Consider the following 21931-nt stretch of genomic DNA (forward strand, 5'->3'; position numbering starts at 1 on the left):
CTGCGATTCCTTCGGCATAAAGGATGAAGCAGCATTGTAGTACCGCCATGTGCCGTCGATAGCTCAGTTGGTAGAGCGGTGGACTGTAGAGGCTCCAACTGCGGATATCCATAGGTCGCTGGTTCAAATCCGGCTCGACGGAGCAAGCTTTTTTTATTCTTTATGTTTTAATTTGTGATTAATTGCCACATGTGCAGCACCATAATGTATGAAGTGAATTAGAACAAGTCATACGCGTCACAAAGTGTGCTGCCACCCAAAGTTTTTATGCGAGACGATTGGGAAGGTTGTTGAAACGTCGCCATTTTACTAGCATCGGGGGTAAATACGCGTGAGTGGGTAAGTAAATGTCATGCAATTTCATGGTTCTCGTTATTTCGTCAGCCTCTATAAAGCCTGCGATTCCTTGGGCATAAAGGATGAATCAGCACCGTAGTACCGCCATCTTCCGTCGATAGCTCAGTTGGTAGAGCGGTGGACTGTAGAGGTTACCATTGCGGACATCCATAGGTCGCTGGTTCGAAATCGGCTCGACGGAGCAAGCTTTTTTTATTCTTAATGTTTTAATTAGTGAAAAATTGCCACATGTGCAGCACCATAATGTACCAAGTGAATTAGAACATGTCATACGTATCGCGAAATGTGCTGGCACCCAAAGTTTATACGCGAGACGATTGGGAAGGTTGCAGAAACGTCGCAGTTTTACTAGCATCGGGGGTAAATACGCGTGAGTGGTTAATTAAATGTCATGCAGCTTTATGGTTCTCGTTATTTCGTCAGCCTCAATACTGCCTGCAATTCCTTCGACATAAAGGATGAATCAGCGCCGTGGTACCGACTTCTTCCATCGATAGCTCAGTTGGTAGAGCAGTGGAATGTAGAGGTTTCAACTGTGGACATTCATAGGTCGCTGGTTCGAATCCGGCTCAACGGAGCAATCTTTTATATTTTTTTCTTCATGTTTTATTAGTGATTTATTGCCACATGTGCAGCACCATAATGTATAAAGTGAATTAGAACATGTCATACGCTTCACAAAGTGTGCTGGCACCCAAAGTTTATATGCGAGACGATTGGTAAGGTTGCAGAAACGTCGCAGTTTTACTAGCATCGGGGGTAAATACGCGTGAGTGGTTAATTAAATGTAATGCAGCTTTAGGGTTCTCGTTATTTCGTCAGCCTCAATACTGCCTGCAATTCCTTCGGCATAAAGGATGAATCAGTGCCGGAGTACCGCCATCTGCCGTTGATAGCTCAGTTGGTAGAGCGGTGAACTGTATAGGTTTTAACTGCGTACATCCATAGGTCGCTGGTTCGAATCTGGCGCGACAGAGCAAACTTTTTTGTAGTATTCTTTATGTTTTAATTAGTGATTTATTGCCACATGTGCAGCACCATTATGTATAAATTGAATTAGAACATGTCATACGCGTCACAAAGTGTGCTGGCACCCAAAGTTTATATGCGAGACGATTGGGAAGGTTGTAGAAACGTCGCCATTTTACTAGCATCGGGGGTAAATACGCGTGAGAAGGTAAATAAATGTCATGCACCTTCATGGTTCTCGTTATTTCGTCAGCCTCAATACTGCCTGCGATCCCTTCGGCATAAAGGATGAATCAGCGCCTTGGTACGGCCATCTTCCGTCGATAGCTCAGTTGGAAGAGCGGTGGACTGTAGAGCTTCCAACTGCGGACATCAATAGGTCGCTGGTTCGAGTCCGGCTCGACGGAGCAAACTTTTTTTATTCATTATGTTTTAATTAGTGATTTATTGCCACATGTGCAGCACCATAATGTACCAAGTGAATTAGAACATGTCATACGCGTCGCGAAGTGTGCTGGCACCCAAAGTTTATATGCGAGACGATTGGGAAGGTTGCAGAAACGTCGCCGTTTTACTAGCATCAGGGGTAAATACGCTTGAGTGGGTAGAGTGGGTAAGTAAATGTCATGAAGCTTCATGGTTCTCGTTATATCGTCAGCCTTTATACTGCCTGCGATTGCTTCGGCATAAAGGATGAATCAGCGTCGTAGTACCGCCATGTGCCGTCGATAGCTCAGTTGGTAGAGCGGTGGACAGTATAGGTTTTAACTGCGTACATCCATAGGTCGCTGGTTTGAATCCGGCTCGACGGAGCAAGCTTTTTTGTGGTATTCTTTATGTTTTAATTAGTGATTTATTGCCACATGTGCAGCAGTATATTGTATAAAGTGAAATAAAACATGTCATACGCGTCACAAAGTGTGCTGGCACCCAAAGTTTATATGCGAGACGATTGGGAAGGTTGTATAAACGTCGCCATTTTACTAGCATCGGGGGTAAATACGCGTGAAAAGGTAATTAAATGTCATGCAGCTTCGTGGTTCTCGTTATTTCGTCAGCCTCAATTCTGCCTGCGATCCCTTCGGCATACAGGAAGAATCAGCGCCTTGGTACCGCCATCTTCCGTCGATAGCTCAGTTGGTAGAGCGGTGGACTGTAGAGGTTCCAACTGCGGATATCCATAGGTCGCTGGTTCAAATGCGGCTCGACGGATCAAGCTTTTTTTATTCTTTATGTTTTAATTAGTGATTTATTGCCACATGTGCAGACCCATAAGGTACAAAGTGAATTAGAACATGTCATACGCGTCGCGAAGTGTGCTGGCACCAGAAGTTCATATGCGAGACGATTGGGAAGGTTGCAGAAACGTCGCCGTTTTACTAGCATCAGGGGTAAATACGCTTGAGTGGGTAGAGTGGGTAAGTAAATGTCATGCAGCTTTATGGTTCTCGTTATATCGTCAGCCTTTATACTGCCTGCGATTCCTTCGGCATAAAGGATGAATCAGCATCGTACTACCGCCATGTGCCGTCGATAGCTCAGTTGGTAGAGCGGTGGACTGTATAGGTTTTAACTGCGTACATCCATAGGTCGCTGGTTTGAATCCGGCTCGACGGAGCAAGCTTTTTTGTGGTATTCTTTATGTTTTAATTAGTGATTTATTGCCACATGTGCAGCAGCATATTGTATAAAGTGAAATAAAACATGTCATACGCGTCACAAAGTGTGCTGGCACCCAAAGTTTATATGCGAGACGATTGGGAAGGTTGTATAAACGTCGCCATTTTACTAGCATCGGGGGTAAATACGCGTGAAAAGGTAATTAAATGTCATGCAGCTTCGTGGTTCTCGTTATTTCGTCAGCCTCAATTCTGCCTGCGATCCCTACGGCATACAGGAAGAATCAGCGCCTTGGTACCGCCATCTTCCGTCGATAGCTCAGTTGGTAGAGCGGTGGACTGTAGAGGTTCCAACTGCGGATATCCATAGGTCGCTGGTTCAAATGCAGCTCGACGGATCAAGCTTTTTTTATTCTTTATGTTTTAATTAGTGATTTATTGCCACATGTGCAGCACCATAACGTACAAAGTGAATTAGAACATGTCATACGCGTCGCGAAGTGTGCTGGCACATGAAGTTCATATGCGAGACGATTGGGAAGGTTGCAGAAACGTCGCCGTTTTACTAGCATCAGGGGTTATACGCTTGAGTGGGTAGAGTGGGTAAGTAAATGTCATGAAGCTTCATGGTTCTCGTTATATCGTCAGCCTTTATACTGCCTGCGATTGCTTCGGCATAAAGGATGAATCAGCGTCGTAGTACCGTCATGTGCCGTCGATAGCCCAGTTGGTAGAGCGGTGGACAGTATAGGTTTTAACTGCGTACATCCATAGGTCGCTGGTTTGAATCCGGCTCGACAGAGCAAGCTTTTTTGTGGTATTCTTTATGTTTTAATTAGTGATTTATCGCCACATGTGCAGCAGCATAATGTATAAAGTGAAATAAAACATGTCATACGCGTCACAAAGTGTGCTGGCACCCAAAGTTTATATGCGAGACGATTGGGAAGGTTGTATAAACGTCGCCATTTTACTAGCATCTGGGGTCATTACGCGTGGGAAGGTAAATAAATGTCATGCAGCTTCGTGGTTCTCGTTATTTCGTCAGCCTCAATACTGCCTGCGATCCCTTCGGCATAAAGGATGAATCAGCGCCTTGATACGGCCATCTTCCGTCGATAGCTCAAAGATGAATCAGCGCCGTGGTACTGTCATCTTCCGTCGATAGCTCAGTTGGTAGAACGGTGGACTGTAGAGGTTCCAATTGCGCACATCCATAGGTCGCTGGTTCGAATCCGGCTCGACGGAGCAAGCTTTTTGTGGTATTCTTTATGTTTTAATTAGTGATTTATTGCCACATGTGCAGCACCATAATGTATAAAGTGAAATAAAACATGTCATACCCGTCACAAAGTGTGCTGGCACCAAAAGTTTATATGCGAGACGATTGGGAAGGTTGTATAAACGTCACCATTTTACTAGCATCGGGGGTAAATACGCGTGAAAAGGTAATTAAATGTCATGCAGCTTCATGGTTCTCGTTATATCGTCAGCCTCAATACTGCCTGCGATCCCTTCGGCATAAAGGATGAATCAGCGCCTTGGTACCGCCGTCTTCCGTCGACAGCTCAGTTGGTAGAGCGGTGGACTGTAGAGGTTCCAACTGCGGATATCCATAGGTCGCTGGTTTGAATCCGGCTCGACGGAGCAAGCTTTTTTTATTCTTTATGTTTTAATTAGTGATTTATTGCCACATGTGCAGCACCATAAACTACAAAGTGAATTAGAACATGTCATACGCGTCGCGAAGTGTGCTAGCACCCAAAGTTTATATGCGAGACGATTGGGAAGGTTGCAGAAACGTCGCCGTTTTACTAGCATCAGGGGTAAATACGCGTGAGTGGGTAAGTAAATGTCATGCAGCTTCATGGTTCTCGTTATTTCGTCAGCCTCAATACTGCCTGCGATCCCTTCGGCATAAAGGATGAATCAGCGCCTTGGTACCGCCATCTTCCGTCGATAGCTCAGTTGGTATTGCGGTGGACTGTAGAGGCTCCATTTGCGGATATCCACAGGTCGCTGGTTCAAATCCGGCTCGACGGAGCAAGCTTTTTTTATTCTTTATGTTTTAATTAGTGATTAATTGCCACATGTGCAGCACCATAACGTACAAAGTGAATTAAAACATGTCATACGCGTCGCGAAGCGTGCTGGCACCCAAAGTTCGTATGCAAGACGATTGGGAAGGTCGCAGAAACGTCGCCGTTTTAGTAGCATCAGGGGTAAATACGCGTGAGTGGGTAGGGTGGGTAAGTAAATGTCATGCAGCTTTATGGTTCTCGTTATATCGTCAGCCTTTATACTGCCTGCGATTCCTTCGGCATAAAGGATGAAGCAGCATTGTAGTACCGCCATGTGCCGTCGATAGCTCAGTTGGTAGAGCGGTGGACTGTAGAGGCTCCAACTGCGGATATCCATAGGTCGCTGGTTCAAATCCGGCTCGACGGAGCAAGCTTTTTTTATTCTTTATGTTTTAATTTGTGATTAATTGCCACATGTGCAGCACCATAACGTACAAAGTGAATTAGAACATGTCATACGCGTCGCGAAGTGTGCTGGCACCAGAAGTTCATATGCGAGACGATTGGGAAGGTTGCAGAAACGTCGCCGTTTTACTAGCATCAGGGGTAAATACGCTTGAGTGGGTAGAGTGGGTAAGTAAATGTCATGAAGCTTCATGGTTCTCGTTATATCGTCAGCCTTTATACTGCCTGCGATTGCTTCGGCATAAAGGATGAATCAGCGTCGTAGTACCGCCATGTGCCGTCGATAGCTCAGTTGGTAGAGCGGTGGACAGTATAGGTTTTAACTGCGTACATCCATAGGTCGCTGGTTTGAATCCGGCTCGACGGAGCAAGCTTTTTTGTGGTATTCCTTATGTTTTAATTAGTGATTTATCGCCACATGTGCAGCAGCATAATGTATAAAGTGAAATAAAACATGTCATACGCGTCACAAAGTGTGCTGGCACCCAAAGTTTATATGCGAGACGATTGGGAAGGTTGTATAAACGTCGCCATTTTACTAGCATCGGGGGTAAATACGCGTGAAAAGGTAATAAATGTCATGCAGCTTCATGGTTCTCGTTATATCGTCAGCCTTTATACTGCCTGCGATTCCTTCGGCATAAAGGATGAATCAGCGCCGGAGTACCGCCATCTGCCGTCGATAGCTCAGTTGGTAGAGCGGTGGACGGTATAGGTTTTAACTGCGTACATCCATAGGTCACTGGTTCGAATCTGGCTCGATGGAGCAAGCTTTTCTGTAGTATTCTTTACGTTTTAATTAGTGATTTATTGCCACATGTGCAGCACCATAATGTATAAAGTGAATTAGAACATGTAATACGCGTCACAAAGTGTGCTGGCACCCAAAGTTTATACGCGAGACGATTGGGAAGGTTGTAGAAACGTGGCCATTTTACTAGCATCGGGGGTCAATGCGCGTGAGAAGGTAAATAAATGTCATGCACCTTCATGGTTCTCGTTATTTCGTCAGCCTCAATACTGCCTGCGATCCCTTCGGCATAAAGGATGAATCAGCGCCTTGGTACCGCCATCTTCCGTCGATAACTCAGTTGGTAGAGCGGTGGACTGTAGAGGCTCCAACTGCGGATATCCATAGGTCGCTGGTTCGAATCCGGCTCGACGGAGCAAGCTTTTTTTATTCTTTATGTTTTAATTAGTGATTAATTGCCACATGTGCAGCACCATAACGTACAAAGTGAATTAGAACATGTCATACGCGTCGCGAAGTGTGCTGGCACCCAAAGTTCATATGCAAGACGATTGGGAAGGTCGCAGAAACGTCGCCGTTTTAGTAGCATCAGGGGAAATACGCGTGAGTGGGTAGGGTGGGTAAGTAAATGTCATGCAGCTTTATGGTTCTCGTTATATCGTCAGCCTTTATACTGCTTGCGATTCCTTCGGCATAAAGGATGAATCAGCATCGTAGTACCGCCATGTGCCGTCGATAGCTCAGTTGGTAGAGCGGTGGACTGTATAGGTTCTAACTGCGTACATCCATAGGTCGCTGGTTTGAATCCGGCTCGACGGAGCAAGCTTTTTTGTGGTATTCTTTATGTTTTAATTAGTGATTTATTGCCACATGTGCAGCACCACAATGTACCAAGTGAATTAGAACATGTCATACGTGTCGCGAAGTGTGCTGGCACCCAAAGTTTATATGCGAGACGATTGGGAAGGTTGCAGAAACGTCGCAGTTTTACTAGCATCGGGGATAAATACGCGTGAGTGGGTAAGCAAATGTCATGCAGCTTCATGGTTCTCGTTATATCATCAGCCTTTATACTGCCTGCAATTCCTTCGGCATAAAGGATGAATCAGCGCCGGAGTACCGCCATCTGCCGTCGATAGCTCAGTTGGTAGAGCGGTGGACTGTATAGGTTTTAACTGCGTACATCCATAGGTCGCTGGTTCGAATCTGGCTTGACGGAGCAAGCTTTTTTGTAGTATTCTTTATGTTTTAATTAGTGATTTATTGCCACATGTGCAGCACCATAATGTATAAAATGAATTAGAATATGTCATACGCGTCACAAAGTGTGCTGGCACCCAAAGTTTATATTCGAGACGATTGGGAAGGTTGTAGAAACGTCGCCATTTTACTAGCATCGGGGGTAAATACGCGTGAGAAGGTAATTAAATGTCATGCACCTTCATGGTTCTCGTTATTTCGTCAGCCTCAATACTGCCTGCGATCCCTTCGGCATAAAGGATGAATCAGCGCCTTGGTACTGCCGTCTTCCGTCGATAGCTCAGTTGGTAGAGTGGTGGACTGTAGAGGTTCCAACTGCGGATATCCATAGGTCGCTGGTTCGAATCCGGCTTGACGTAGCAAGCTGTCTTTATTCTTTATGTTTTAATTAGTGATTTATTGCCACATGTGCAGCACCATAACGTACAAAGTGAATTAGAACATGTCATACGCGTCGCGAAGTGTGCTAGCACCCAAAGTTTATATGCGAGACGATTGGGAAGGTTGTAGAAACGTCGCCATTTTACTAGCATCGGGGGTAAATACGCGTGAGAAGATAATTAAATGTCATGCAGCTTCATGGTTCTCGTTATTTCGTCAGCCTCAATACTGCCTGCGATTCCTTCGGCATAAAGGATGAATCAGCATTGTAGTACCGCCATGTGCCGTCGATAGCTCAGTTGGTAGAGCGGTGGACTGTATAGGTTTTAACTGCGTACATCCATAGGTCGCTGGTTTGAATCCGGCTCGACGGAGCAAGCTTTTTTGTGGTATTCTTTATGTTTTAATTAGTGATTTATTGCCACATGTGCAGCAGCATATTGTATAAAGTGAAATAAAACATGTCATACGCGTCACAAAGTGTGCTGGCACCCAAAGTTTATATGCGAGACGATTGGGAAGGTTGTATAAACGTCGCCATTTTACTAGCATCGGGGGTAAATACGCGTGAAAAGGTAAATAAATGTCATGCAGCTTCGTGGTTCTCGTTATTTCGTCAGCCTCAATTCTGCCTGCGATCCCTTCGGCATACAGGAAGAATCAGCGCCTTGGTACCGCCATCTTCCGTCGATAGCTCAGTTGGTAGAGCGGTGGACTGTAGAGGTTCCAACTGCGGATATCCATAGGTCGCTGGTTCAAATGCGGCTCGACGGATCAAGCTTTTTTTATTCTTTATGTTTTAATTAGTGATTTATTGCCACATGTGCAGCACCATAACGTACAAAGTGAATTAGAACATGTCATACGCGTCGCGAAGTGTGCTGGCACCAGAAGTTCATATGCGAGACGATTGGGAAGGTTGCAGAAACGTCGCCGTTTTACTAGCATCAGGGGTAAATACGCTTGAGTGGGTAGAGTGGGTAAGTAAATGTCAAGCAGCTTTATGGTTCTCGTTATATCGTCAGCCTTTATACTGCCTGCGATTCCTTCGGCATAAAGGATGAATCAGCATTGTAGTACCGCCATGTGCCGTCGATAGCTCAGTTGGTAGAGCGGTGGACTGTATAGGTTTTAACTGCGTACATCCATAGGTCGCTGGTTCGAATCCGGCTCGACGGAACAAGCTTTTTTGTGGTATTCTTTATGTTTTAATTAGTGATTTATTGCCACGTGCAGCACCATAATGTATAAAGTGAATTAGAACATGTCATACGCGTCACAAAGTGTGCTAGCACCCAAAGTTTATATGCGAGACGATTGGGAAGGTTGTAGAAACGTCGCCATTTTACTAGCATCGGGGGTAAATACGCGTGAGAAGATAATTAAAAGTCATGCAGCTTCATGGTTCTCGTTATTTCGTCAGCCTCAATACTGCCTGCGATCCCTTCGGCATAAAGGATGAATCAGCGCCTTGGTACGGCCATCTTCCGTCGACAGCTCAGTTGGTAGAGCGGTGGACTGTAGAGGTTCCAACTGCGGATATCCATAGGTCGCTGGTTTGAATCCGGCTCGACGGAGCAAGCTTTTTTTATTCTTTATGTTTTAATTAGTGATTTTTGCCACATGTGCAGCACCATAAACTACAAAGTGAATTAGAACATGTCATACGCGTCGCGAAGCGTGCTAGCACCCAAAGTTTATATGCGAGACGATTGCGAAGGTTGCAGAAACGTCGCCGTTTTACTAGCATCAGGGGCAAATACGCGTGAGTGGGTAAGTAAATGTCATGCAGCTTCATGGTTCTCGTTATTTCGTCAGCCTCAATTCTGCCTGCGATCCCTTCGGCATACAGGAAGAATCAGCGCCTTGGTACCGCCATCTTCCGTCGATAGCTCAGTTGGTAGAGCGGTGGACTGTAGAGGTTCCAACTGCGGATATCCATAGGTCGCTGGTTCAAATCCGGCTCGACGGAGCAAGCTTTTTTTATTCTTTATGTTTTAATTAGTGATTATTTGCCACATGTGCAGCACCATAACGTACAAAGTGAATTAGAACATGTCATACGCGTCGCGAAGCGTGCTGGCACCCAAAGTTCGTATGCAAGACGATTGGGAAGGTCGCAGAAACGTCGCCGTTTTAGTAGCATCAGGGGTAAATACGCGTGAGTGGGTAGGGTGGGTAAGTAAATGTCATGCAGCTTTATGGTTCTCGTTATATCGTCAGCCTTTATACTGCCTGCGATTCCTTCGGCATAAAGGATGAATCAGCATCGTAGTACCGCCATGTGCCGTCGATTGCTCAGTTGGTAGAGCGGTGGACTGTATAGGTTTTAACTGCGTACATCCATAGGTCGCTGGTTTGAATCCGGCTCGACGGAGCAAGCTTTTTTGTGGTATTCTTTATGTTTTAATTAGTGATTTATTGCCACATGTGCAGCAGCATATTGTATAAAGTGAAATAAAACATATCATACGCGTCACAAAGTGTGCTGGCACCCAAAGTTTATATGCGAGACGATTGGGAAGGTTGTATAAACGTCGCCATTTTACTAGCATCGGGGGTAAATACGCGTGAAAAGGTAATTAAATGTCATGCAGCTTCGTGGTTCTCGTTATTTCGTCAGCGTCAATTCTGCCTGCGATCCCTTCGGCATACAGGAAGAATCAGCGCCTTGGTACCGCCATCTTCCGTCGATAGCTCAGTTGGTAGAGCGGTGGACTGTAGAGGTTCCAACTGCGGTTATCCATAGGTCGCTGGTTCAAATGCGGCTCGACGGATCAAGCTTTTTTTATTCTTTATGTTTTAATTAGTGATTTATTGCCACATGTGCAGCACCATAACGTACAAAGTGAATTAGAACATGTCATACGCGTCGCGAAGTGTGCTGGCACCAGAAGTTCATATGCGAGACGATTGGGAAGGTTGCAGAAACGTCGCCGTTTTACTAGCATCAGGGGTAAATACGCTTGAGTGGGTAGAGTGGGTAAGTAAATGTCAAGCAGCTTTATGGTTCTCGTTATATCGTCAGCCTTTATACTGCCTGCGATTCCTTCGGCATAAAGGATGAATCAGCATTGTAGTACCGCCATGTGCCGTCGATAGCTCAGTTGGTAGAGCGGTGGACTGTATAGGTTTTAACTGCGTACATCCATAGGTCGCTGGTTTGAATCCGGCTCGACGGAGCAAGCTTTTTTGTGGTATTCTTTATGTTTTAATTAGTGATTTATTGCCACATGTGCAGCAGCATATTGTATAAAGTGAAATAAAACATGTCATACGCGTCACAAAGTGTGCTGGCACCCAAAGTTTATATGCGAGACGATTGGGAAGGTTTTATAAACGTCGCCATTTTACTAGCATCGGGGGTAAATACGCGTGAAAAGGTAATTAAATGTCATGCAGCTTCGTGGTTCTCGTTATTTCGTCAGCCTCAATTCTGCCTGCGATCCCTTCGGCATACAGGAAGAATCAGCGCCTTGGTACCGCCATCTTCCGTCGATAGCTCAGTTGGTAGAGCGGTGGACTGTAGAGGTTCCAACTGCGGATATCCATAGGTCGCTGGTTCAAATGCGGCTCGACGGATCAAGCTTTTTTTATTCTTTATGTTTTAATTAGTGATTTATTGCCACATGTGCAGCACCATAACGTACAAAGTGAATTAGAACATGTCATACGCGTCGCGAAGTGTGCTGGCACCAGAAGTTCATATGCGAGACGATTGGGAAGGTTGCAGAAACGTCGCCGTTTTACTCGCATCAGGGGTAAATACGCTTGAGTGGGTAGAGTGGGTAAGTAAATGTCATGAAGCTTCATGGTTCTCGTTATATCGTCAGCCTTTATACTGCCTGCGATTGCTTCGGCATAAAGGATGAATCAGCGTCGTAGTACCGCCATGTGCCGTCGATAGCTCAGTTGGTAGAGCGGTGGACAGTATAGGTTTTAACTGCGTACATCCATAGGTCGCTGGTTTGAATCCGGCTCGACGGAGCAAGCTTTTTTGTGGTATTCTTTATGTTTTAATTAGTGATTTATCGCCACATGTGCAGCAGCATAATGTATAAAGTGAAATAAAACATGTCATACGCGTCACAAAGTGTGCTGGCACCCAAAGTTTATATGCGAGACGATTGGGAAGGTTGTATAAACGTCGCCATTTTTCTAGCATCTGGGGTAAATACGCGTGGGAAGGTAAATAAATGTCATGCAGCTTCGTGGTTCTCGTTATTTCGTCAGCCTCAATACTGCCTGCGATCCCTTCGGCATAAAGGATGAATCAGCGCCTTGATACGGCCATCTTCCGTCGATAGCTCAAGGATGAATCAGCTCCGTGGTACTGTCATCTTCCGTCGATAGCTCAGTTGGTAGAGCGGTGTACAGTATAGGTTTTAACTGCGTACATCCATAGGTCGCTGGTTTGAATCCGGCTCGACGGAGCAAGCTTTTTTGTGGTATTCTTTATGTTTTAATTAGTGATTTATTGCCACATGTGCAGCAGCATATTGTATAAAGTGAAATAAAACATATCATACGCGTCACAAAGTGTGCTGGCACCCAAAGTTTATATGCGAGACGATTGGGAAGGTTGTATAAACGTCGCCATTTTACTAGCATCGAGGGTAAATACGCGTGAAAAGGTGATTAAATGTCATGCAGCTTCGTGGTTCTCGTTATTTCGTCAGCCTCAATTCTGCCTGCGATCCCTTCGGCATACAGGAAGAATCAGCGCCTTGGTACCGCCATCTTCCGTCGATAGCTCAGTTGGTAGAGCGGTGGACTGTAGAGGTTCCAACTGCGGATATCCATAGGTCGCTGGTTCAAATGCGGCTCGACGGATCAAGCTTTTTTTATTCTTTATGTTTTAATTAGTGATTTATTGCCACATGTGCAGCACCATAACGTACAAAGTGAATTAGAACATGTCATACGCGTCGCGAAGTGTGCTTGCACCAGAAGTTCATATGCGAGACGATTGGGAAGGTTGCAGAAACGTCGCCGTTTTACTAGCATCAGGGGTAAATACGCTTGAGTGGGTAGAGTGGGTAAGTAAATGTCATGCAGCTTTATGGTTCTCGTTATATCGTCAGCCTTTATACTGCCTGCGATTCCTTCGGCATAAAGGATGAATCAGCATCGTAGTACCGCCATGTGCCGTCGATAGCTCAGTTGGTAGAGCGGTGGACTGTATAGGTTTTAACTGCGTACATCCATAGGTCGCTGGTTTGAATCCGGCTCGACAGAGCAAGCTTTTTTGTGGTATTCTTTATGTTTTATTTAGTGATTTATTGCCACATGTGCAGCAGCATATTGTATAAAGTGAAATAAAACATTTCATACGCGTCACAAAGTGTGCTGGCACCCAAAGTTCATATGCGAGACGATTGGGAAGGTTGTATAAACGTCACCATTTTACTAGCATCGGGGGTAAATACGCGTGAAAAGGTAATTAAATGTCATGCAGCTTCGTGGTTCTCGTTATTTCGTCAGCCTCAATTCTGCCTGCGATCCCTTCGGCATACAGGAAGAATCAGCGCCTTGGTACCGCCATCTTCCGTCGATAGCTCAGTTGGTAGAGCGGTGGACTGTAGAGGTTCCAACTGCGGATATCCATAGGTCGCTGGTTCAAATGCGGCTCGACGGATCAAGCTTTTTTTATTCTTTATGTTTTAATTAGTGATTTATTGCCACATGTGCAGCACCATAACGTACAAAGTGAATTAGAACATGTCATACGCGTCGCGAAGTGTGCTGGCACCAGAAGTTCATATGCGAGACGATTGGGAAGGTTGCAGAAACGTCGCCGTTTTACTAGCATCAGGGGTAAATACGCTTGAGTGGGTAGAGTGGGTAAGTAAATGTCATGAAGCTTCATGGTTCTCGTTATATCGTCAGCCTTTATACTGCCTGCGATTGCTTCGGCATAAAGGATGAATCAGCGTCGTAGTACCGCCATGTGCCGTCGATAGCTCAGTTGGTAGAGCGGTGGACAGTATAGGTTTTAACTGCGTACATCCATAGGTCGCTGGTTTGAATCCGGGTCGACGGAGCAAGCTTTTTTGTGGTATTCTTTATGTTTTAATTAGTGATTTATCGCCACATGTGCAGCAGCATAATGTATAAAGTGAAATAAAACATGTCATACGCGTCACAAAGTGTGCTGGCACCCAAAGTTTATATGCGAGACGATTGGGAAGGTTGTATAAACGTCGCCATTTTTCTAGCATCTGGGGTAAATACGCGTGGGAAGGTAAATAAATGTCATGCAGCTTCGTGGTTCTCGTTATTTCGTCAGCCTCAATACTGCCTGCGATCCCTTCGGCATAAAGGATGAATCAGCGCCTTGATACGGCCATCTTCCGTCGATAGCTCAAGGATGAATCAGCTCCGTGGTACTGTCATCTTCCGTCGATAGCTCAGTTGGTAGAGCGGTGGACTGTAGAGGTTCCAACTGCGCACATCCATAGGTCGCTGGTTCGAATCCGGCTCGACGGAGCAAGCTTTTGTGGTATTCTTTATGTTTTAATTAGTGATTTATTGCCACATGTGCAGCACCATAATGTATAAAGTGAATTAAAACATGTCATACCCGTCACAAAGTGTGCTGGCACCCAAAGTTTATATGCGAGACGATTGGGAAGGTTGTATAAACGTCGCCATTTTACTAGCATCGGGGGTAAATACGCGTGAAAAGGTAATTAAATGTCATGCAGCTTCATGGTTCTCGTTATATCGTCAGCCTCAATACTGCCTGCGATCTCTTCGGCATAAAGGATGAATCAGCGCCTTGGTACCGCCGTCTTCCGTCGACAGCTTAGTTGGTAGAGCGGTGGACTGTAGAGGTTCCAACTGCGGATATCCATAGGTCGCTGGTTTGAATCCGGCTCGACGGAGCAAGCTTTTTTTATTCTTTATGTTTTAATTAGTGATTTATTGCCACATGTGCAGCACCATAAACTACAAAGTGAATTAGAACATGTCATACGCGTCGCGAAGTGTGCTAGCACCCAAAGTTTATATGCGAGACGATTGGGAAGGTTGCAGAAACGTCGCCGTTTTACTAGTATCAGGGGTAAATACGCGTGAGTGGGTAAGTAAATGTCATGCAGCTTCATGGTTCTCGTTATTTCGTCAGCCTCAATACTGCCTGCGATCCCTTCGGCATAAAGGATGAATCAGCGCCTTGGTACCGCCATCTTCCGTCGATAGCTCAGTTGGTAGAGCGGTGGACTGTAGAGGCTCCAACTGCGGATATCCATAGGTCGCTGGTTCAAATCCGGCTCGACGGAGCAAGCTTTTTTTATTCTTTATGTTTTAATTAGTGATTAATTGCCACATGTGCAGCACCATAACGTACAAAGTGAATTAGAACATGTCATACGCGTCGCGAAGCGTGCTGGCACCCAAAGTTCGTATGCAAGACGATTGGGAAGGTCGCAGAAACGTCGCCGTTTTAGTAGCATCAGGGGTAAATACGCGTGAGTGGGTAGTGTGGGTAAGTAAATGTCATGCAGCTTTATGGTTCTCGTTATATCGTCAGCCTTCATACTGCCTGCGATTCCTTCGGCATAAAGGATGAGTCAGCATCGTAGTACCGCCATGTGCCGTCGATAGCTCAGTTGCTAGAGCGGTGGACTGTAGAGGCTCCAACTGCGGATATCCATAGGTCGCTGGTTCAAATGCGGCTCGACGGAGCAAGCTTTTTTTATTCTTTATGTTTTAATTAGTGATTAATTGCCACATGTGCAGCACCATAACGTACAAAGTGAATTAGAACATGTCATACGCGTCGCGAAGTGTGCTGGCACCAGAAGTTCATATCCGAGACGATTGGGAAGGTTGCAGAAACGTCGCCGTTTTACTAGCATCAGGGGTAAATACGCTTGAGTGGGTAGAGTGGGTAAGTAAATGTCATGAAGCTTCATGGTTCTCGTTATATCGTCAGCCTTTATACTGCCTGCGATTGCTTCGGCATAAAGGATGAATCAGCGTCGTAGTACCGCCATGTGCCGTCGATAGCTCAGTTGGTAGAGCGGTGGACAGTATAGGTTTTAACTGCGTACATCCATAGGTCGCTGGTTTGAATCCGGCTCGACGGAGCAAGCTTTTTTGTGGTATTCTTTATGTTTTAATTAGTGATTTATCGCCACATGTGCAGCAGCATAATGTATAAAGTGAAATAAAACATGTCATACGCGTCACAAAGTGTGCTGGCACCCAAAGTTTATATGCGAGACGATTGGGAAGGTTGTATAAACGTCGCCATTTTACTAGCATCTGGGGTAAATACGCGTGGGAAGGTAAATAAATGTCAAGCAGCTTCGTGGTTCTCGTTATTTCGTCAGCCTCAATACTGCCTGCGATCCCTTCGGCATAAAGGATGAATCAGCGCCTTGATACGGCCATCTTCCGTCGATAGCTCAAGGATGAATCAGCGCCGTGGTACTGTCATCTTCCGTCGATAGCTCAGTTGGTAGAGCGGTGGACTGTAGAGGTTCCAACTGCGCACATCCATAGGTCGCTGGTTCGAATCCGGCTCGACGGAGCAAGCTTTTTGTGGTATTCTTTATGTTTTAATTAGTGATTTATTGCCACATGTGCAGCACCATAATGTATAAAGTGAATTAAAACATGTCATACCCGTCACAAAGTGTGCTGGCACCCAAAGTTTATATGCGAGACGATTGGGAAGGTTGTATAAACGTCGCCATTTTACTAGCATCGGGGGTAAATACGCGTGAAAAGGTAATTAAATGTCATGCAGCTTCATGGTTCTCGTTATATCGTCAGCCTTTATACTGCCTGCGATTCCTTCGGCATAAAGGATGAATCAGCGCCGGAGTACCGCCATCTGCCGTCGATAGCTCAGTTGGTAGAGCGGTGGACTGTATAGGTTTTAACTGCGTACATCCATAGGTCACTGGTTCGAATCTGGCTCGACGGAGCAAGCTTTTCTGTAGTATTCTTTATGTTTTAATTAGTGATTTATTGCCACATGTGCAGCACCATAATGTATAAAGTGAATTAGAACATGTCATACGCGTCACAAAGTGTGCTGGCACCCAAAGTTTATATGCGAGACGATTGGGAAGGTTGTAGAAACGTGGCCATTTTACTAGCATCGGGGGTCAATGCGCGTGAGAAGGAAAATAAATGTCATGCACCTTCATGGTTCTCGTTATTTCGTCAGCCTCAATACTGCCTGCGATCCCTTCGGCATAAAGGATGAATCAGCGCCTTGGTACCGCCGTCTTCCGTCGACAGCTCAGTTGGTAGAGCGGTGGACTGTAGAGGTTCCAACTGCGGATATCCATAGGTCGCTGGTTTGAATCCGGCTCGACGGAGCAAGCTTTTTTTATTCTTTATGTTTTAATTAGTGATTTATTGCCACATGTGCAGCACCATAAACTACAAAGTGAATTATAACATGTCATACGCGTCGCGAAGTGTGCTAGCACCCAAAGTTTATATGCGAGACGATTGGGAAGGTTGCAGAAACGTCGCCGTTTTACTAGCATCAGGGGTAAATACGCGTGAGTGGGTAAGTAAATGTCATGCAGCTTCATGGTTCTCGTTATTTCGTCAGCCTCAATACTGCCTGCGATCCCTTCGGCATAAAGGATGAATCAGCGCCTTGGTACCGCCATCTTCCGTCGATAGCTCAGTTGGTAGAGCGGTGGACTGTAGAAGCTCCAACTGCGGATATCCATAGGTCGCTGGTTCAAATCCGGCTCGACGGAGCAAGCTTTTTTATTCTTTATGTTTTAATTAGTTATTAATTGCCACATGTGCAGCACCATACCGTACAAAGTGAATTAGAACATGTCATACGCGTCGCGAAGTGTGCTGGCACCCAAAGTTCATATGCAAGACGATTGGGAAGGTCGCAGAAACGTCGCCGTTTTAGTAGCATCAGGGGTAAATACGCGTGAGTGGGTAGGGTGGGTAAGTAAATGTCATGCAGCTTTATGGTTCTCGTTATATTGTCAGCCTTTATACTGCCTGCGATTCCTTCGGCATAAAGGATGAATCAGCATCGTAGTACCGCCATGTGCCGTCGATAGCTCAGTTGGTAGAGCGGTGGACTGTATAGGTTTTAACTGCGTACATCCATAGGTCGCTGGTTTGAATCCGGCTCGACGGAGCAAGCTTTTTCGTGGTATTCTTTATGTTTTAATTAGTGATTTATTGCCACATGTGCAACAGCATATTGTATAAAGTGAAATAAAACATGTCATACGCGTCACAAAGTGTGCTGGCACCCAAAGTTTATATGCGAGACGATTGGGAAGGTTGTATAAACGTCGCCATTTTACTAGCATCGGGGGTAAATACGCGTGAGAAGGTAAATAAATGTCATGCAGCTTCGTGGTTCTCGTTATTCCATCAGCCTCAATACTGCCTGCAATCCCTTCGGCATAAAGGATGAATCAGCGCCTTGGTACCGCCATCTTCCGTCGATAGCTCAAGGATGAATCAGCGCCGTGGTACTGCCATCTTCCGTCGATAGCTCATGGTAGAGCGGTGGACTGCAGAGGTTCCAACTGCGGACATCCATAGGTCGCTGGTTCGAATACGGCTCGACGGAGCAAGCTTTTTTTATTCTTTATGTTTTATTTAGTGATTTATTGCCACAAGTGCAGCACCATAATGTATGAAGTGAATTAGAACATGTCATACGCGTCACAAAGTCTGCTGCCACCCAAAGTTTTTATGCGAGACGATTGGGAAGGTTGTAGAAACGTTGCCATTTTACTAGCATCGGGGGTAAATACGCGTGAGTGGGTAAGTAAATGTCATGCAGCTTCATGGTTCTCGTTATTTCGTCAGCCTCTATACAGCCTGCGATTCCTTGGGTATAAAGGATGAATCAGTACCGTAGTACCGCCATCTTCCGTCGATAGCTCAGTTGGTAGAGCGGTGGACTGTAGAGGTTACAATTGCGGACATCCATAGGTCGCTGGTTCGAATCCGGCTCGACCGAGCAAGCTTTTTTTATTCTTTATGTTTTGATTAGTGAAAAATTGCCACAGGTGCAGCACCACAATGTACCAAGTGAATTAGAACATGTCATACGTGTCGCGAAGTGTGCTGGCACCCAAAGTTTATATGCGAGACGATTGGGAAGGTTGCAGAAACGTCGCAGTTTTACTAGCATCGGGGGTAAATACGCGTGAGTGGGTAAGCAAATGTCATGCAGCTTCATGGTTCTCGTTATATCATCAGCCTTTATACTGCCTGCAATTCCTTCGGCATAAAGGATGAATCAGCGCCGGAGTACCGCCATCTGCCGTCGATAGCTCAGTTGGTAGAGCGGTGGACTGTATAGGTTTTAACTGCGTACATTCATAGGTCGCTGGTTCGAATCTGGCTCGACGGAGCAAGCTTTTTTGTAGTATTCTTTATGTTTTAATTAGTGATTTATTGCCACATGTGCAGCACCATAATGTATAAAGTGAATTAGAACATGTCATACGCGTCACAAAGTGTGCTGGCACCCAAAGTTTATATGCGAGACGATTGGGAAGGTTGTACAAACGTCGCCATTTTACTAGCATCGGGGGTAAATACGCGTGAGAAGGTATTTAAATGTCATGCACCTTCATGGTTCTCGTTATTTCGTCAGCCTCAATTCTGCCTGCGATCCCTTCGGCATAAAGGATGAATCAGCGCCTTGGTACTGCCGTCTTCCGTCGATAGCTCAGTTGGTAGAGTGGTGGACTGTAGAGGTTCCAACTGCGGATATCCATAGGTCGCTGGTTCAAATCCGGCTCGACGTAGCAAGCTTTCTTTATTCTTTATGTTTTAATTAGTGATTTATTGCCACATGTGCAGCACCATAACGTACAAAGTGAATTAGAACATGTCATACGCGTCGCGAAGTGTGCTAGCACCCAAAGTTTATATGCGAGACGATTGGGAAGGTTGTAGAAACGTCGCCATTTTACTAGCATCGGGGGTAAATACGCGTGAGAAGATAATTAAATGTCATGCAGCTTCATGGTTCTCGTTATTTCGTCAGCCTCAATACTGCCTGCGATTCCTTCGGCATAAAGGATGAATCAGCGCCTTGGTACGGCCATCTTCCGTCGATAGCTCAGTTGGAAGAGCGGTGGGCTGTAGAGCTTCCAACTGCGGACATCAATAGGTCGCTGGTTCGAATCCGGCTCGGCGGAGCAAGCTTTTTTGTGGTATTCTTTATGTTTTAATTAGTGATTTATTGCCACGTGCAGCACCATATTGTATAAAGTGAATTAGAACATGTCATACGCGTCACAAAGTGTGCTGGCACCCAAAGTTTATATGCGAGACAATTGGAAAGGTTGCAGAAACGTCGCAGTTTTACTAGCATCCGGGGTAAATACGCGTGAGTTGGTAAAAAAATGTCATGCAGCTTAATGGTTCTCGTTATATCGTCAGCCTTTATACTGCCTGCGATTCCTTCGGCATAAAGGATGAATCAGCGCCGGAGTACCGCCATCTGCCGTCGATAGCTCAGCTGGTAGAGCAGTGCACTGTGTAGGTTTTAACTGCGTACATCCATAGGTCGCTGGTTCGAATCCGGCTCGACGGAGCAAGCTTTTTTGTGGTATTCTTTATGTTTTAATTAGTGATTTATTGCCACGTGCAGCACCATATTGTATAAAGTGAATTAGAACATGTCATACGCGTCACAAAGTGTGCTAGCACCCAAAGTTTATATGCGAGACGATTGGGAAGGTTGTAGAAACGTCGCCATTTTACTAGCATCGGGGGTAAATACGCGTGAGAAGATAATTAAATGTCATGCAGCTTCATGGTTCTCGTTATTTCGTCAGCCTCAATACTACCTGCGATCCCTTCGGCATAAAGGATGAATCAGCGCCTTGGTACGGCCATCTTCCGTCGATAGCTCAGTTGGAAGAGCGGTGGACTGTAGAGCTTCAAACTGCGGACATCAATAGGTCGCTGGTTCGAGTCCGGCTCGACGGAGCAAACTTTTTTTATTCATTATGCTTTAATTAGTGATTTATTGCCACATGTGCAGCACCATAATGTACCAAGTGAATTAGAATATGTCATACGCGTCGCGAAGTGTGCTGGCACCCAAAGTTTATATGCGAGACAATTGGGAAGGTTGCAGAAACGTCGCAGTTTTACTAGCATCCGGGGTAAATACGCGTGAGTTGGTAAAAAAATGTCATGCAGCTTAATGGTTCTCGTTATATCGTCAGCCTTTATACTGCCTGCGATTCCTTCGGCATAAAGGATGAATCAGCGCCGGAGTACCGCCTTCTGCTGTCGATAGCTCAGCTGGTAGAGCAGTGCACTGTATAGGTTTTAACTGCGTACATCCATAGGTCGCTGGTTCGAATCCGGCTCGACGGAGCAAGTTTTTTTGTGGTATTCTTTATGTTTTAATTAGTGATTTATTGCCACGTGCAGCACCATATTGTATAAAGTGAATTAGAACATGTCATACGCGTCACAAAGTGTGCTGCCACCCAAAGTTTTTATGCGAGACGATTGGGAAGGTTGTAGAAACATCGCCATTTTAATAGCATCGGGGGTAAATACGCGTGAGAAGGTAATTAAATGTCATGCAGCTTCATGGTTCTCGTTATTTCGTCAGCCGCAATACTGCCTGCGATCCCTTCGGCATAAAGGATGAATCAGGGCCTTGGTACCGCCATCTTCTGTCTATAGCTCAGTTGGTAGAGCGGTGGACTGTATAGGTTTTAACTGCGTACATCCATAGGTCGCTGGTTCGAATCTGGCTCGACGGAGCAAGCTTTTTTGTGGTATTCTCTATGTTTTAATTAGTGATATATTGCCACATGTGCAGCACCATAATGTATAAAGTGAATTATAACATGTCATACGCGTCACAAAGTGTGCTGGCACCTAAAGTTTATATGCGAGACGATTGGGAAGGTTGTAGAAACGTCGCCATTTTACTAGCATTGGGGGTAAATACGCGTGAGAAGGTAATTAAATGTCATGCAGCTTCATGGCTCTCGTTATTTCGTCAGCCTCAATTCTGCCTGCGATCCCTTAGGCATAAAGGATGAATCAGCGCCTTGGTACCGCCATCTTCTGTCTATAGCTCAGTTGGTAGAGCGGTGGACTGTATA

General features: G+C 45.4%; 1 protein-coding gene and 45 non-coding genes across 46 annotated transcripts in view; all 46 read left to right on the top strand.

The window, feature by feature from the left end:
• LOC142803787 (uncharacterized) overlaps positions 1-21931 on the top strand; it is a 373950-nt gene that overhangs the window by 342471 nt on the left and 9548 nt on the right. The gene's annotated exons all lie outside the window — the stretch shown is intronic.
• Positions 53-142, top strand: TRNAY-GUA (transfer RNA tyrosine (anticodon GUA)). The gene is given in 2 exon segments: positions 53-89; positions 107-142. It is a non-coding gene; the product is annotated as a tRNA-Tyr (tRNA).
• On the top strand, positions 449-538 carry TRNAY-GUA (transfer RNA tyrosine (anticodon GUA)). Its single transcript is given in 2 exon segments — positions 449-485; positions 503-538. It is a non-coding gene; the product is annotated as a tRNA-Tyr (tRNA).
• Positions 1644-1733, top strand: TRNAY-GUA (transfer RNA tyrosine (anticodon GUA)). Its single transcript is given in 2 exon segments — positions 1644-1680; positions 1698-1733. It is a non-coding gene; the product is annotated as a tRNA-Tyr (tRNA).
• TRNAY-GUA (transfer RNA tyrosine (anticodon GUA)) lies at positions 2049-2138 on the top strand. Its single transcript is given in 2 exon segments — positions 2049-2085; positions 2103-2138. It is a non-coding gene; the product is annotated as a tRNA-Tyr (tRNA).
• On the top strand, positions 2449-2538 carry TRNAY-GUA (transfer RNA tyrosine (anticodon GUA)). The gene is given in 2 exon segments: positions 2449-2485; positions 2503-2538. It is a non-coding gene; the product is annotated as a tRNA-Tyr (tRNA).
• TRNAY-GUA (transfer RNA tyrosine (anticodon GUA)) lies at positions 2854-2943 on the top strand. Its single transcript is given in 2 exon segments — positions 2854-2890; positions 2908-2943. It is a non-coding gene; the product is annotated as a tRNA-Tyr (tRNA).
• Positions 3254-3343, top strand: TRNAY-GUA (transfer RNA tyrosine (anticodon GUA)). The gene is given in 2 exon segments: positions 3254-3290; positions 3308-3343. It is a non-coding gene; the product is annotated as a tRNA-Tyr (tRNA).
• On the top strand, positions 4104-4193 carry TRNAY-GUA (transfer RNA tyrosine (anticodon GUA)). Its single transcript is given in 2 exon segments — positions 4104-4140; positions 4158-4193. It is a non-coding gene; the product is annotated as a tRNA-Tyr (tRNA).
• TRNAY-GUA (transfer RNA tyrosine (anticodon GUA)) lies at positions 4503-4592 on the top strand. The gene is given in 2 exon segments: positions 4503-4539; positions 4557-4592. It is a non-coding gene; the product is annotated as a tRNA-Tyr (tRNA).
• Positions 4899-4988, top strand: TRNAY-GUA (transfer RNA tyrosine (anticodon GUA)). Its single transcript is given in 2 exon segments — positions 4899-4935; positions 4953-4988. It is a non-coding gene; the product is annotated as a tRNA-Tyr (tRNA).
• Positions 5304-5393, top strand: TRNAY-GUA (transfer RNA tyrosine (anticodon GUA)). The gene is given in 2 exon segments: positions 5304-5340; positions 5358-5393. It is a non-coding gene; the product is annotated as a tRNA-Tyr (tRNA).
• TRNAY-GUA (transfer RNA tyrosine (anticodon GUA)) lies at positions 5709-5798 on the top strand. Its single transcript is given in 2 exon segments — positions 5709-5745; positions 5763-5798. It is a non-coding gene; the product is annotated as a tRNA-Tyr (tRNA).
• TRNAY-GUA (transfer RNA tyrosine (anticodon GUA)) lies at positions 6508-6597 on the top strand. Its single transcript is given in 2 exon segments — positions 6508-6544; positions 6562-6597. It is a non-coding gene; the product is annotated as a tRNA-Tyr (tRNA).
• Positions 6912-7001, top strand: TRNAY-GUA (transfer RNA tyrosine (anticodon GUA)). The gene is given in 2 exon segments: positions 6912-6948; positions 6966-7001. It is a non-coding gene; the product is annotated as a tRNA-Tyr (tRNA).
• On the top strand, positions 7312-7401 carry TRNAY-GUA (transfer RNA tyrosine (anticodon GUA)). The gene is given in 2 exon segments: positions 7312-7348; positions 7366-7401. It is a non-coding gene; the product is annotated as a tRNA-Tyr (tRNA).
• TRNAY-GUA (transfer RNA tyrosine (anticodon GUA)) lies at positions 7712-7801 on the top strand. The gene is given in 2 exon segments: positions 7712-7748; positions 7766-7801. It is a non-coding gene; the product is annotated as a tRNA-Tyr (tRNA).
• TRNAY-GUA (transfer RNA tyrosine (anticodon GUA)) lies at positions 8108-8197 on the top strand. Its single transcript is given in 2 exon segments — positions 8108-8144; positions 8162-8197. It is a non-coding gene; the product is annotated as a tRNA-Tyr (tRNA).
• TRNAY-GUA (transfer RNA tyrosine (anticodon GUA)) lies at positions 8508-8597 on the top strand. The gene is given in 2 exon segments: positions 8508-8544; positions 8562-8597. It is a non-coding gene; the product is annotated as a tRNA-Tyr (tRNA).
• TRNAY-GUA (transfer RNA tyrosine (anticodon GUA)) lies at positions 8913-9002 on the top strand. The gene is given in 2 exon segments: positions 8913-8949; positions 8967-9002. It is a non-coding gene; the product is annotated as a tRNA-Tyr (tRNA).
• TRNAY-GUA (transfer RNA tyrosine (anticodon GUA)) lies at positions 9311-9400 on the top strand. The gene is given in 2 exon segments: positions 9311-9347; positions 9365-9400. It is a non-coding gene; the product is annotated as a tRNA-Tyr (tRNA).
• TRNAY-GUA (transfer RNA tyrosine (anticodon GUA)) lies at positions 9706-9795 on the top strand. Its single transcript is given in 2 exon segments — positions 9706-9742; positions 9760-9795. It is a non-coding gene; the product is annotated as a tRNA-Tyr (tRNA).
• On the top strand, positions 10111-10200 carry TRNAY-GUA (transfer RNA tyrosine (anticodon GUA)). The gene is given in 2 exon segments: positions 10111-10147; positions 10165-10200. It is a non-coding gene; the product is annotated as a tRNA-Tyr (tRNA).
• TRNAY-GUA (transfer RNA tyrosine (anticodon GUA)) lies at positions 10511-10600 on the top strand. Its single transcript is given in 2 exon segments — positions 10511-10547; positions 10565-10600. It is a non-coding gene; the product is annotated as a tRNA-Tyr (tRNA).
• TRNAY-GUA (transfer RNA tyrosine (anticodon GUA)) lies at positions 10916-11005 on the top strand. The gene is given in 2 exon segments: positions 10916-10952; positions 10970-11005. It is a non-coding gene; the product is annotated as a tRNA-Tyr (tRNA).
• TRNAY-GUA (transfer RNA tyrosine (anticodon GUA)) lies at positions 11316-11405 on the top strand. The gene is given in 2 exon segments: positions 11316-11352; positions 11370-11405. It is a non-coding gene; the product is annotated as a tRNA-Tyr (tRNA).
• TRNAY-GUA (transfer RNA tyrosine (anticodon GUA)) lies at positions 11721-11810 on the top strand. Its single transcript is given in 2 exon segments — positions 11721-11757; positions 11775-11810. It is a non-coding gene; the product is annotated as a tRNA-Tyr (tRNA).
• TRNAY-GUA (transfer RNA tyrosine (anticodon GUA)) lies at positions 12567-12656 on the top strand. The gene is given in 2 exon segments: positions 12567-12603; positions 12621-12656. It is a non-coding gene; the product is annotated as a tRNA-Tyr (tRNA).
• On the top strand, positions 12972-13061 carry TRNAY-GUA (transfer RNA tyrosine (anticodon GUA)). Its single transcript is given in 2 exon segments — positions 12972-13008; positions 13026-13061. It is a non-coding gene; the product is annotated as a tRNA-Tyr (tRNA).
• TRNAY-GUA (transfer RNA tyrosine (anticodon GUA)) lies at positions 13372-13461 on the top strand. Its single transcript is given in 2 exon segments — positions 13372-13408; positions 13426-13461. It is a non-coding gene; the product is annotated as a tRNA-Tyr (tRNA).
• Positions 14223-14312, top strand: TRNAY-GUA (transfer RNA tyrosine (anticodon GUA)). Its single transcript is given in 2 exon segments — positions 14223-14259; positions 14277-14312. It is a non-coding gene; the product is annotated as a tRNA-Tyr (tRNA).
• Positions 14621-14710, top strand: TRNAY-GUA (transfer RNA tyrosine (anticodon GUA)). The gene is given in 2 exon segments: positions 14621-14657; positions 14675-14710. It is a non-coding gene; the product is annotated as a tRNA-Tyr (tRNA).
• Positions 15017-15106, top strand: TRNAY-GUA (transfer RNA tyrosine (anticodon GUA)). The gene is given in 2 exon segments: positions 15017-15053; positions 15071-15106. It is a non-coding gene; the product is annotated as a tRNA-Tyr (tRNA).
• TRNAY-GUA (transfer RNA tyrosine (anticodon GUA)) lies at positions 15422-15511 on the top strand. The gene is given in 2 exon segments: positions 15422-15458; positions 15476-15511. It is a non-coding gene; the product is annotated as a tRNA-Tyr (tRNA).
• Positions 15827-15916, top strand: TRNAY-GUA (transfer RNA tyrosine (anticodon GUA)). The gene is given in 2 exon segments: positions 15827-15863; positions 15881-15916. It is a non-coding gene; the product is annotated as a tRNA-Tyr (tRNA).
• TRNAY-GUA (transfer RNA tyrosine (anticodon GUA)) lies at positions 16273-16362 on the top strand. The gene is given in 2 exon segments: positions 16273-16309; positions 16327-16362. It is a non-coding gene; the product is annotated as a tRNA-Tyr (tRNA).
• TRNAY-GUA (transfer RNA tyrosine (anticodon GUA)) lies at positions 16672-16761 on the top strand. Its single transcript is given in 2 exon segments — positions 16672-16708; positions 16726-16761. It is a non-coding gene; the product is annotated as a tRNA-Tyr (tRNA).
• TRNAY-GUA (transfer RNA tyrosine (anticodon GUA)) lies at positions 17072-17161 on the top strand. The gene is given in 2 exon segments: positions 17072-17108; positions 17126-17161. It is a non-coding gene; the product is annotated as a tRNA-Tyr (tRNA).
• TRNAY-GUA (transfer RNA tyrosine (anticodon GUA)) lies at positions 17468-17557 on the top strand. Its single transcript is given in 2 exon segments — positions 17468-17504; positions 17522-17557. It is a non-coding gene; the product is annotated as a tRNA-Tyr (tRNA).
• TRNAY-GUA (transfer RNA tyrosine (anticodon GUA)) lies at positions 17872-17961 on the top strand. Its single transcript is given in 2 exon segments — positions 17872-17908; positions 17926-17961. It is a non-coding gene; the product is annotated as a tRNA-Tyr (tRNA).
• TRNAY-GUA (transfer RNA tyrosine (anticodon GUA)) lies at positions 18712-18801 on the top strand. Its single transcript is given in 2 exon segments — positions 18712-18748; positions 18766-18801. It is a non-coding gene; the product is annotated as a tRNA-Tyr (tRNA).
• On the top strand, positions 19108-19197 carry TRNAY-GUA (transfer RNA tyrosine (anticodon GUA)). Its single transcript is given in 2 exon segments — positions 19108-19144; positions 19162-19197. It is a non-coding gene; the product is annotated as a tRNA-Tyr (tRNA).
• TRNAY-GUA (transfer RNA tyrosine (anticodon GUA)) lies at positions 19508-19597 on the top strand. Its single transcript is given in 2 exon segments — positions 19508-19544; positions 19562-19597. It is a non-coding gene; the product is annotated as a tRNA-Tyr (tRNA).
• TRNAY-GUA (transfer RNA tyrosine (anticodon GUA)) lies at positions 19904-19993 on the top strand. Its single transcript is given in 2 exon segments — positions 19904-19940; positions 19958-19993. It is a non-coding gene; the product is annotated as a tRNA-Tyr (tRNA).
• Positions 20302-20391, top strand: TRNAH-GUG (transfer RNA histidin (anticodon GUG)). Its single transcript is given in 2 exon segments — positions 20302-20338; positions 20356-20391. It is a non-coding gene; the product is annotated as a tRNA-His (tRNA).
• TRNAY-GUA (transfer RNA tyrosine (anticodon GUA)) lies at positions 20700-20789 on the top strand. The gene is given in 2 exon segments: positions 20700-20736; positions 20754-20789. It is a non-coding gene; the product is annotated as a tRNA-Tyr (tRNA).

This window comes from Rhipicephalus microplus, chromosome 3 (genome assembly GCF_043290135.1).
Source record: "Rhipicephalus microplus isolate Deutch F79 chromosome 3, USDA_Rmic, whole genome shotgun sequence".
NCBI classification, from domain to species: Eukaryota; Metazoa; Arthropoda; class Arachnida; order Ixodida; family Ixodidae; genus Rhipicephalus; species Rhipicephalus microplus.